The following is a 12,595-nucleotide window of genomic DNA, read 5'->3' on the forward strand; positions in this document are numbered from 1 at the left end:
AATTTCTTCAGTCCTCGAAGAATGGGAAGTAATGAGAATTTACCTGCTATCTGCCAGGTACGATGCTAAGTAGTTTACACATACTCAGTCAGGCAAGCATGCCATCATGAAACTGATGTTCATTTACACTGATGAAACTCTTTGGGCAACCAAATTTGGACATCATTTTCCACAAGCCCTCATGACTGATAGCATCAAAGGTTTTGGTTAGATCCTATTTTCCTGGTGGTGTGTTAGGCAGTCAACACCTTATTGACTATTCCTCAGCCCCTTCTGAAGTCACTGTGACTCTCAGGTACATTACCTTATTCTAGGTGTAGGATCAGCCTATTAAGGAGGATTCTGGCGAGAATCTAGCCCGCGATGACTAAAAGAGAGTTCCCCCTGTGATTGTCCTAGGACGATCTATTCCCTTTACCTTTGTAACAATGGACAATGGCGGTATCCTTGAACTCCTGGGGCATATCTTCCTCCTACCATATAATTTGGAATGTTTCAGTCTATCTATCTCATCTGATATTTACCTATGAGGTAGGTGCTATTATTATACTAATTTTGGGAAAACCTTAGACAGAGATTATGTGACTTCCTCAGGGTCACATAGTGAGACCAAACTTAAACTCAGGGCTTCCTGACTTCAGGCGCATCTCTCCTTCACCTGTGCTACCTGGCTTGCCTGAAGCCCAAAGTACAAGTGGTACCCAGAGCCATCTGCCCCTGCAGATCCTAGATTATCTAATGCCATCTTTTCTGGAAAAGTTTTCTTCCTCAAAGATTTTGTTCATCTCCTCAAATTGCTCGATTGACTCATTCTTGTAAGATCCAAAATGAAGCAGGTCCTGAACTGGATGTGGACAGTGGCCAACTGGTTGAAAAGCTCAATGGTTTTTTGGAATGGAAAAAATTCTTAGGGAGTCAACACATGTTCTATTTACCAGAATAACGCCAAATGACACTTTTGTATGGGAAGAGACCAAGGCAGCATGAGATAATAGAAAGAACTTTGGACTTGGAGGTTGCGCTCAAATCTTTCTTCCATTTCCCCCCAGTGTTGATGGGCATAAAATAATGTTCACAATGTGCCAGAGAAATCTGAAATAACCAAAACAAAAGACCATTTTCTCTGGTGTATATTTAGCTCCCAGAATGGAAGACCTGTGGTTTGTCTTAAATTAACTGCAAGGGGGAATGAGGCCAGGTTTAAGGCAGATTTAGATTGTGAGCTCTTTGAGGACAGGGTTAATTTTTTTCCTTTCTTTGTATTTTTAGCAATTTTACAGTGCCTGGTACATAGGAAGAGGCTAATAAACACTTGATTTGACTCAGCCAATAAGTTAGATCAATCTGGTTTATTAGTAGGAAGGGCCATTATCCAGAACATGTTCTCTCAGGTGCAATGGTCCTCACCTCACAACAGGAGAAGGAAGGGGAAGGTCAGGGATGGAGGAAGAATCCCTTGGGCATCCAGCTTGGAGAACCTATTTCTACGCCACTCATCTTAACTGATATGCTGCCATCTAGGTTCTATCCTCTCCGCAATCCTAGACTTTTTAGCTTTCTATTTGTTTTGTTTTATTTTATAATATGTGGAACTAATCAGTTCATCAAACAACAACAATTTATTAAATAATTCCTATATACCAAGCATTGTAAGTGCTGGATATACAAAAGCAATACCAAAATAGTTCTTTTCCTCAAGCAGTGAAAAGAAACGTAGGAATTTATAGGTATATCCATATAACATTCCAACAGATATAAGGTAACCCCTGATTCAGATATCTGAAGCAGGAAAATGAGCTATGTAGTACCAGTAATTGCCTGATTCCCATCTCTAACCAGAAAGAGTTCCCAATAAGTTAATATTCAGAGCAGCTCGGTGCTGTTGCTCTTTCTGAGGGAGTCAAATTCACAAAGTTATCCTGTGATTCCAGAGAACTAAAAAGCTCTGTAAAAAGTGGAACTCACCCAAAATGGGAAGGTTGCCTGTCTAGGAAAGTCCTTTCTTGGGAAACCCATATTCTAAGGGTAGTACCAACAGGCTGAATGTCTGTGATATCTCTAGGGTAAAAAGAAATAATATTCATCAATGATTGACCTGTTCTGTAACCAAGATTTATTTTTCCTTTCTTAGAGCAATGCAAAGTAGAGAATGACAATGTGAATATGGATACTCTTTTTTTTTCTTTTTCTTTTTTAATTTTAATTTATTTATTTATTTATTTTTTTATGATATTATCCCTTGTATTCATTTTTCCAAATTATCCCCCCCTCCCTCCACTCCCTCCCCTAGATGACAGGCAATCCCATACATTTTACATGGGTTACAATATAACCTAGATACAATACATGTGTGTAAATACCATTTTCTTGTTGCACATTAAGTATTAGCTTCCGAAGGTATAAGTAACCTGGGTAGATAGACAGTAGTGCTAACAATTTACATTCACTTCCCAGTGTTACTTCTCTGGGTGTAGTTGTTTCTGTCCATCATTGATCAACTGGAAGTGAGTTGGATCTTCTCTATGTTGAAGATTTCCACTTCCATCAGAATACATCCTCATACAGTATTGTTGTTGAAGTGTACAGCGATCTTCTGGTTCTGCTCATTTCACTCAGCAACAGTTGATTTAAGTCTCTCCAAGCCTCTCTGTATTCCTCCTGCTGGTCATTTCTTACAGAGCAATAATATTCCATAACCTTCATATACCCCAATTTACCCAACCATTCTCCAACTGATGGACATCCATTCAACTTCCAGTTTCTAGCTACAATAAAAAGAGCTGCCACAAACATTTTGGCACATACAGGTCCCTTTCCACTCTTTAGTATTTCTTTGGGATATAAGCCCAGTAGTAGCGCTGCTGGGTCAAAGGGTATGCACAGTTTGATAACTTTTTGGGCATAGTTCCAAATTGCTCTCCAGAATGGCTGGATTCTTTCACAACTCCACCAACAATGCATCAGTGTCCCAGTTTTCCCACATCCCCTCCAACATTCATCATTATTTGTTCCTGTCATCTTAGCCAATCTGACAGGTGTGTAGTGGTATCTCAGAGTGGTCTTAATTTGCATTTCTCTGATCAGTAGTGATTTGGAACACTCTTTCATATGAGTGGAAATAGTTTCAATTTCATCATCTGAGAATTGTCTGTTCATATCCTTTGACCATTTATCAATTGGAGAATGGTTCGGTTTCTTATAAATTAGGGTCAGTTCTCTATATATTTTGGAAATGAGACCTTTGTAAGAACCTTTACTTTTAAAACTTTTTTCCCAATTTGTTACTTCCCTTCTAATCTTGTTTGCATTAGTATTGTTTGTACAGAAACTTTTTAGTTTAATGTAATCAAAATCTTCTATTTTGTGATCAATAATGATCTCTAGTTCTCCTCTGGTCATAAATTCCTTCCTCCTCCACAGGTCTGAGAGGTAGACTATCCTCTGTTCCTCTTATCTATTTATTATCTCATTCTTTATGCCTAAATCATGGACCCATTTTGATCTTATCTTGGTATATGGTGTTAAGTGTGGATCCATATCTAATTTCTGCCATACTAACTTCCAGTTTTCCCAACAGTTTCTTCCGAATAATGAATTTTTGTCCCTGATGTTGGTATCTTTGGGTTTGTCAAAGATTAGATTGCTATAGATGTACCATTTTTTGTCCTTTGTATCTAATCTGTTCCACTGATCTACCGGTCTATTTCTTAGCCAGTACCAAATGGTTTTGGTGACTGCTGCTATATAATATAGCTTTAGATCAGGTACACTTAGACCACCTTCTTCTGACTTTTTTTCATTAGTTCCCTTGCAATTCTCTACCTTTTATTCTTCCTGAATATGGATACTCTTAAGCTCTTGAGGAAAATAGAACTCCACAGAGAGGTAAGGTCATTGATTTAATTTTTATGATTTTTTGATTCCTATTTTCTCTCTCTGTGTGTGTGTGTGTGTGTGTGTGTGTGTGTGTGTGTGTGTGAGGAAGAGAGAGAGAGAGGTGGAATAAAGGCTGTCCTATATATAAATACAGGCATTGCTATCCTGAGTGAATATATCATATTGGGGATCCTTTTATTTACATCTGTGAAACCCTCCCTCCACATAAGTTATATTTAAAATATGACTTGAGATTTCCCTGAATACTCTTTGGATATAGGCAGTATTAGTTAAAGAGTGGGTAATATAAAGATCAATATCCCAAATTGGACATGGATTATGGAAATCCAGAACTTGGTATACTAGGCCATGAGTAACATTTGTGAATGTCTCAAGGGAAGAGAGAGACTATGCCCTTTTTCTATTCCTAGAGCCATATAAACTTGTACAAAGGAGGTACTTAAAATTTGGAGATCCACTCCGGCCACTTGAATTTTGAAGTTGTCATGTGTTATTTCTAAGTCTGTAGCAGTAACTGTTTTGCATAAAGGTGGTTCCTGGTTAAAGTATAATGTGTGATGAGAGGAAGTTATTCTGGGAAAGTTTAAAGATATGATTCATTATAAGTTGTTAAGGGTTTTGTACTTTTGTAGTTCTTCAGCTATAAAACTCTTCAGATGGTGTGTATTTTAACCAGTAATTAAATAATTATTCTCAATATGGCTTCCTCTAAGAAAGGGCCATTCATTTTCCGGCCTCCATTAATGGAGAATCCACTACCTTCCGCATCATCTGATCAAGTGACTCTGATTAAGGAATCTACTACCCAGTAATGGAGAGTATTGTATCACCCACTATGAATCATGTGACATGATTTCTCTCTTCCCTTTGCTATCACAGTGACCTCAGGATAAAATCTAAGTTACCCATCCTGCTATTTAAGGCTTCATAACTCAATCAAATTTCTCATTTCTAAATGGGGATAATAACGAATGTACATCTCATCTCCCAGGAATGCTATGATGGATGGATGAATGAGAAGCATTTATGAAGTGGTTACCCTATGCCAAGCACTGTGCTAAATGTGGTGGATGAAAACACCAAAGTGAGACAGGTCTGCCATGAAGGACTTTAGGACGGAAGAGGGAGACACATTTAGAGGGAGAGAAGATCAGAGAAGGGAATCATGGCCTGGGAAGTTGAAACAACAGTGGAGAAAAATGACAGAGTAATGAAGAGTTCTCATGGGCCCTGGTGGTTGGGAGCTGAATGACTGACTCTTCCCAGGTGGGCTCAGTGAGGGTCTAGTCTGGAGCTAAGAGGGCTAGAATAAGTCGTTTTGTAAAAGGGTTACTTTATCGCATATTGTTTTGGCTTATTCACTCTTACTTTTCACCCAACTTGTGATTTCATTAGTATAGGTAATATCTGATGAGCAAATTTCCTTTTCTCTGCCATTTTGAAAGTTGTCTGGGAGCACTGAGAGATTCTACATCCAATATGTGTCAAAATTGAGACTGCAAAGCAGGTTATCTGGATGCTGAGAAAAGAAAGATCTCTCTCCACTAGACCACACTGCCTCTGATTTAATATTTATGTTGCTCAAATATCCAAATAGATTTGTGACCACTAGAAACAACAGTGACTTCTCCATCCTTTGAAATTCTCTAGTTGAATTAGATGTTCAGCAAAGGATGCCTTTAAGTATTCATTTCCTTTATTCATTCACATGTATATATACAAACACACACATATCCATATCCATACATGCATCCATGCACACACACATTTTCCTTAGTTTCCCAAACCTTGGAACAGAACATTATATCAAGGGATTGTTCAATACATTGTAATAAATATTTGATTTCAGAATACGCTTCGATACAATATGATGCTATGATATAGAGGGGTCCAATAGAGTAAGCATTCTGCTTCCCATGCCTTTATGCTCTTATACCATTCCCTGGCTCATTCTTAAAAACCGACAAGACTGGCTGCCTTAATATCTGCCTCCTAGAAAATCTTCTCTGACCGTCTCCATCCCAGAGTACCTGACTGCTTGGTTAGGCCTCCACTCATTCTTCTACAAGAGTCTTTTATTATTGTCATTTGATAGTTATAAAATATTTAATAATATTTTAGAGTTATGAAATATAGTTCTAAAAATATTTCTTGGTCTCCTTTATGCTTCCATGTGAGTATGTACCAAAGCATGAGTGTGTGTGTTTATGTACTTCATTACACCCCCACTGGATTGGAAGGTGCTTGAGAGCAGGCCCTATTTTTAATATTCCTTTTGTTTCCTATTTTTATGTCTTTTTATCTCACTCAATGTACAGCTGCTTCCTGAAGAGCACTAGTTGACTGAGTGTCTTGCTAAATCACAAAGACTAATCGAAAGCCAGTGTCCCCCTCTCCTTGTTCTCTGTGAGAGTTTGACAGCCCTTCATGATGGCACCTTGGGCTTTCATTTCTCCCAGACCCATCAGTAATTAATGACTTGTTCCACTTATGGACTCAACTTGATGCTTTTATATAAGCCTGTGGGCATGAGAAGCATGTATTATAATGACTCCTTCCTACTTTCCACTGTGAGAGCATCGGCACGTAAATCTTGCCACGCCATTTCTGAAAGCCAGACAATTGTGCATTCAGGCAATCTTAATAAACACCATGACATCCCGATCCCCCAGTCTATGCAAAGCATCCTTCCCACAATTTTCTTCCATCTCAGGGATAAGCATTCCCCAAAGTAACCCAATCTATAGAGGTACAGTTGCTGCAAATTCAGTCCATTCCTGTCTGGTGCCATGTTGGGATGGTTGTTGCCATGAGAATAATGAGGGCAGCTCTGGGAGGTACTCTATAGCTTAGACAAATTCAGAGGAAGCCCGGAACCAGGACTTAGTAATGACCAGGAAAAAAGATCTGTCCATATTCTTGAAGGATGAACGCAGCCATTCAAGTGCACATGTGCCATAGCTCCTAGCCCATAAAAACAATTGCACAAATTAAGTGTCTCTTGTTATCACCATTGCACAAGCATTAGAAACCCAGTCATATTCAAGCTCCTTGAGCGGAGGGACTATGTTTTGTCTGGTTTATGAATTATTAGTTCTCGGTGAGTGCCTTACACATAGTAGGCATTTATGTTTGAAGACATGTTGGGTCTGACTGGATTGGATATTGATTTTGTGTCTTCTACTGCAGCTTTTGGTCTCTATCTCTGGACTCTCAGATCCCTGAAGTAGCTGTAGTACTGCCATTGTTATCAATACATTCAATAAACAGATCGATTATACTTTAATTCAAATAAATAATGAAAGTCTAGAACAGAATAGAGACAAAGATAGAGTGCTGAGGTACACTTCTCAAGTTGATATCCATCTATTAAGTCACCATTTGGATCTAATTGTCCAAACAGTTTTGAACTCATATAACTCTACTCTTGGGTCATGTGACACCATTTAAAAATTTTTTGGTGGTGGTGTTTGTTTCCTTGCTTGTTTTTAGGCAATGATAATGGAGTGGTTTGTCATTTCCTCCTCCAGCTTATTTTACACATGAAAAACTAAGGCACATGAAGTTAAGTGACTTAGCCAGGATCTCACATCTATTACTTAATAGAGAACAGATTTGAATAGATTGAACCTCTTGACCAGAGGTGGCACTCTATCCTGTACCATCTAGTTGCTACTTCTACTACCGTCATTAACTATTGAATCCGCATCTCTCATTTTCCCTTTATGGGCATATCAGGAGATATTGTCAAATGAATTGCTGAGATCCAGGTACATGGTGATATTCTTCCAATATATTGAGATCTAGTGGAAAGGAAATGAGATGAATCAGACATAACCTATTTCTGATATACTGACTTGTAGTGATTACCAAATCACTTTGCAAGTAGTTATTAATTATTATTATTATTGCAAGGCAATTAAGGTTAAATGACTTGCTTAGTATCACACAGCTGGTTAGCATTAAGGCTAGCATAAAAATAGATTTGAACTCAAGTCTGCTGCTCTATCCATTGCACCACCTAGCTGCCCCACAAATAGTCATTATTATTATTATTATTATTATTATTATTATTATTATTAAGCAATTAAGGTTAAGTGACTTGCCCAGGATTGCAAAGCTAGTTAGCATTAAATATCTGAGGCTGGATTTGAACTTGGATCCTTCAGATTTTAGGACTGATGCTGTGTCTATTGCACCATCTAGCTGTCTGGCAAGTACTTATTATTATTTTTGAAGTTTACAACATGATTGTGGGTCATGGAATCAACACGCAAACTCATTGGTCAGTTGTTTGAAGAATTCACTCATTTTCTTTATTTTGAACATTAGAGAAACATTTGCTTGCTTCTGTATTATGTCATCCATTCTTCATAATTTTTCTTAAATCACTAGCAGAGGCTCAATAATCCCTTATTTATTCAACATTTTCTGACACCTTCTGTTTGCAGTTCTCTGTGCTAGATGCCTTTAGAGAGACAAAGATGAATTAGACATTTTCCCTACCCTCAGGGTAGGGGAAACGAGACACATACACAGGTTAAAAGAAATGAACACCTACTGTATAACTGCCACTGCTCAAAATATATACAATCTTATTAAGGAAACATTGGTTCATGTCAGAAGGAAAATGTATTGTTTAATGATTTTTATAAAAATGTTTTCATCCTGTTCCTTCTTACACACACACACACACACACACACACACACACACACACACACACACACACAAGTTTTGAGGGGAAACTGCCATGGTGAGTGTCCTACAACCTTTGATTATCAGGGTCCTGTGGCTCCTGAACCAAAAGGACCTTGGTAAATAGAACTTCCTAAGGTCCTGCCAAGGACACAAGGTGTCCCTAACTTTGTTTAATAGACACATTTTTGTCATATCCTTGAATAGTTTTGCTCCAAAGACCTCGGGTATCTTGGCAGCACAGCCTAGCACAGAAACATGTAAAATTAGTTCTCGCCTCATAGCAAAACCCTAGGTGGAAACAAGCACAAACATGAAAAAACAAACTGGAATTCTCTGCCCCTGTAGTTGCTTCTCAGTGACAGGGTTCCATTTCCCAGTTTTCTCCATGTTTTAACATTCTTTAATATTATTTATTTTGCTGTCCCAGAAACATCAATTCACTGAAAACATTAGCAACGAACAGTTTTACCTTGCTTCTAACTACTGACTGCAACAATCTCCAGCATGAGAGGTTTGCTGTTTAAGAGTAACTGTCCATTGCTGCTGCTTTCCCTCCCTCAGAGTTCAACTGCTCTGCCTATCCTAGGGTGCTAACAGTATTTTTAAAAATAGCCAAATGACCCTTCAGAAACACTTCATTTCCTAAACTTTTACAAAAATGGTTCTTAAGTAATGCTAATTTGATATATGAAAAAGGAAAAATGGTGCTAGTCATCAAGATATATTGTCAAACACCAGACCAAAATATCTAATTATTGGAAAATAACCACAAGGTCAGGGCCATGTACATATACCTTCTTTGCCCAAAATTTTATCTATTTTTTAGATTAATTAATTTTTAATCTAGTCGTCCTATCCCTTACCACCTGGGAAGTGTCTCTGCCTGTGGAGCGCAGTCAAGCTGGGGAAATTCCACTATCCCAGGCCGAACCCCCCATTGTGCAGATGAGAGGCTGTGCTGGGCTGCTGTGTGTGACTGCCCCCCAACACCAGCCCCTGGCTGCAGAATGCCGGGAAGAGCTGTGTTATGGTCTGCACTGAGTCACTTCTGGACCTGGGTGGGCGCAGCCAGATCCACTCAGGCTTTGGCATCCCTCAGAGTACCCACTACCCTAGGCTCCAACTTCTCTGCCGGTCCACTACTCCACCACTGAAGCAAAGCAGTCAGGCTGTGGCAGAGAGCTCTATGTAAACCTTCCAATCGCAGAGGCGGCCCTGTTCCCGTTTCTATCCCTGCTCTGTCTACTCTCACTACCTCAGGTCAAACCTTTTCTGGTGATATTCCAGATTCTCTTCCACTGGTAAATTGTTGTACTTCCAAACTTCGTGGGTTTTACCAGTCAAGTGCTGAATTAAATAGTTGGTAGAAAGGGAATGAGAGAGCTGAAAAAGTTCTGTCTGGCTTCTCCGCCATCTATCTGTAATTCTTTGTAATGGAAAACTAAACAAAACCTACTATTTTATACTATTTATTATTTATTTTATTTATATTATATCATATTTATTTATATATTATTTTATTTTTTTACTATTTTTATTGCTGTAGAATTCTTTTTAAAAAGTACCAAAAGTGGGCAGCATTAAGAAATAAAACTGATTGATTATGACTTTGCCAAATTATCTGGATTTGTGAATGGAATTGTGTTATGGCACAGAGAGTTCCTAGCTTTCATTCAGAAGCCATACTTCATATCCCAGACCTAGTATTGAAGATTTGCTAAATTTATTCAAATCACGTAGCTTTTCTGGGTCTTACTTTCCCTATCCATAAAACACAAATAAAAATGGAAACTTTTATTGGCCTCAAGGAGCTTAGATTTTGCTAGATACCTACATCTACTTAAAGTTTGACTTGATAATACTACCTGCCCCACTTAAAACCCATGACATTGGTTGTTTTGTTGTTCCTTGAACAAGATACTCCATCTCCCAATTCTGGGCATTTTTCCTGGCTGTCCTCCACTTTGGGAATATTCTTTTCCCTCATCATCCAATCCTTCTTGGATTTCCTTCAAGTCCAGCTAATAGTTCAACTTGGGGAAGAAATTTGACTTGATCCCTTAAAATGCTGGTGCCTTTTCTCTAGTGATTATTTCTAGTCTATCCCGTCTATAACTAGTCTATTAATTGTTTTCTATATAGTACCTGTCCCTTTAGATTTTGAATTTCTCAAGGATAGGTCTTTCTTTGTATTCCCAACTCCTAGCACAGTGACTGGCACTTTTGCTTTTATTTATTTATTTATTTATTTATTTGTTTGTTTGTTTGTTTGTTTGTTTATTTTTGTTCAGATTTTCAGTCATGTCTGTGTCTTTATGACTCATGGAACATTCTGTCCATAAGTTTTTTTTTTTTTTTCCAGCAAAGATACTGGAATGATTTGCCTTTTTCTTCTCTAGTGACTGACACATAGTAGGTGCTTAATAAAGTCATTGATTGGACTGTGATACAAGGATATTAACAATGGTTTTTGGCATAGTGGAGTGCCTGACTTGAAGAAAGGTGAGAATTGGATCTGTATCCCACCATGAATACTTCCTGGTAGTCGTCATTTTATTTTACTTGAACTTCAGTTTCCTTAGATGTGAAAGAATATATCAATCCATATAATACCTATTTAGCAGGGCTGAAATGAAGCTCAGATGAGGTAATGTAAATAAAACAATTCGGTAGTATAAAATTACATAGATTTCAGACATAAAAATGGCAAAAAGAGGAAGAAAGACAAATACTTTTCCAAAAACTAAATAGAAACTATAGGCATATGCACAATTGCACCAAATTAGCAATAGAAAATGGAAATGAAAACAACTCTTTCATTTCATATCCAGCAAAGACAACAAGAGATGGGAATATTAATGTTTGGAAGAGTTGTGAAAATAAAGGTATATTGATTCATTTTTAGTGGAACTGCAAATTAATGGTATAGTCATTCTGGAATGAACTTTGTAACAACTAGAGAAATGTGCTTTTCAAAGAGGCAGAGGAACTAGAGACCAAATTGCCAAAATTCAATGGCGTATGAAGAAAGGAAGGGTGTTCCAGGAAAAAGAAATCTATTTCTGCTTCTTGTGATCTACACAGTCAAAGACTTTAGTGTAATCAAAGTGTGTCAAGTCCTTAAAGAAATGGAAGTGCTAGATCATCTTACTTGTTTCCTATGGAACTTGTATAGTGTTCAAGAAGCAATAGTTAAAACTGAACATAGAATAATTGATTAGTTTAAAATTAGGGGGGAAAAGTATGATAAGATGGTATATTGTCACTTTATTTATGTAACTTATATGTAGATCATATCATGTGAAGTACCAGACTGGATAAATCTGAACCTGAATTAAGCATCAAAAATCTCAGATATGCAGGCAATACTACTGAGATGGGAGAAAGTGAAAAAGAATTATAAAACCTCTTGATGGTGGTGAAAGAAGAGAGTGTAAAAACAAAGTAAAAACTTTGTCTCAAAGCTTAACATTAAAAAACAAATAAAGTAAAATCTTGGCAACTGTTCCTATCATTTCCTGACAAAGAGAAGGAAAATAAATGGAAGCAGCGTCAGATTTTGTATTCTTGGACTCAAAGATCTCATACAGTTACTACAGCCATGAAATTAAAAGATGCTTGTTCCTTGAAAGCAAAGCCATGTGAAATAGGTACAGCTTACTAAAAAGAAGAGACATCATCTTGCCAACAAAGGTTTGTCTAATCAAAGCTGTGGTTTTTCCAGTAGTTATGTATGGCTGTGAGAAGTGACACTTTTGAATTGTGGTTTTGGAAAAAAAACTCTTAAGAATCCCTTGGATGGCAAGGAGGATCAAGCTAGTCAATATGTAAAGAAATTACTTGAGGCTACTCACTAGAAGATGGAATATGGAGGATGAAGCTTACTTTAGCCACATTTCAGAAGACAGGATTCATTGGAGAGACAAAACAAAACAAACAAAAAAAAACAGCTCATATTGGGAAAGTTTGAAAACAAAAGCAGAAGGGGATGTTAAAGGA

Source organism: Sminthopsis crassicaudata, chromosome X, assembly GCF_048593235.1.
Source record: "Sminthopsis crassicaudata isolate SCR6 chromosome X, ASM4859323v1, whole genome shotgun sequence".
In the NCBI taxonomy this organism is placed as follows: Eukaryota; Metazoa; Chordata; class Mammalia; order Dasyuromorphia; family Dasyuridae; genus Sminthopsis; species Sminthopsis crassicaudata.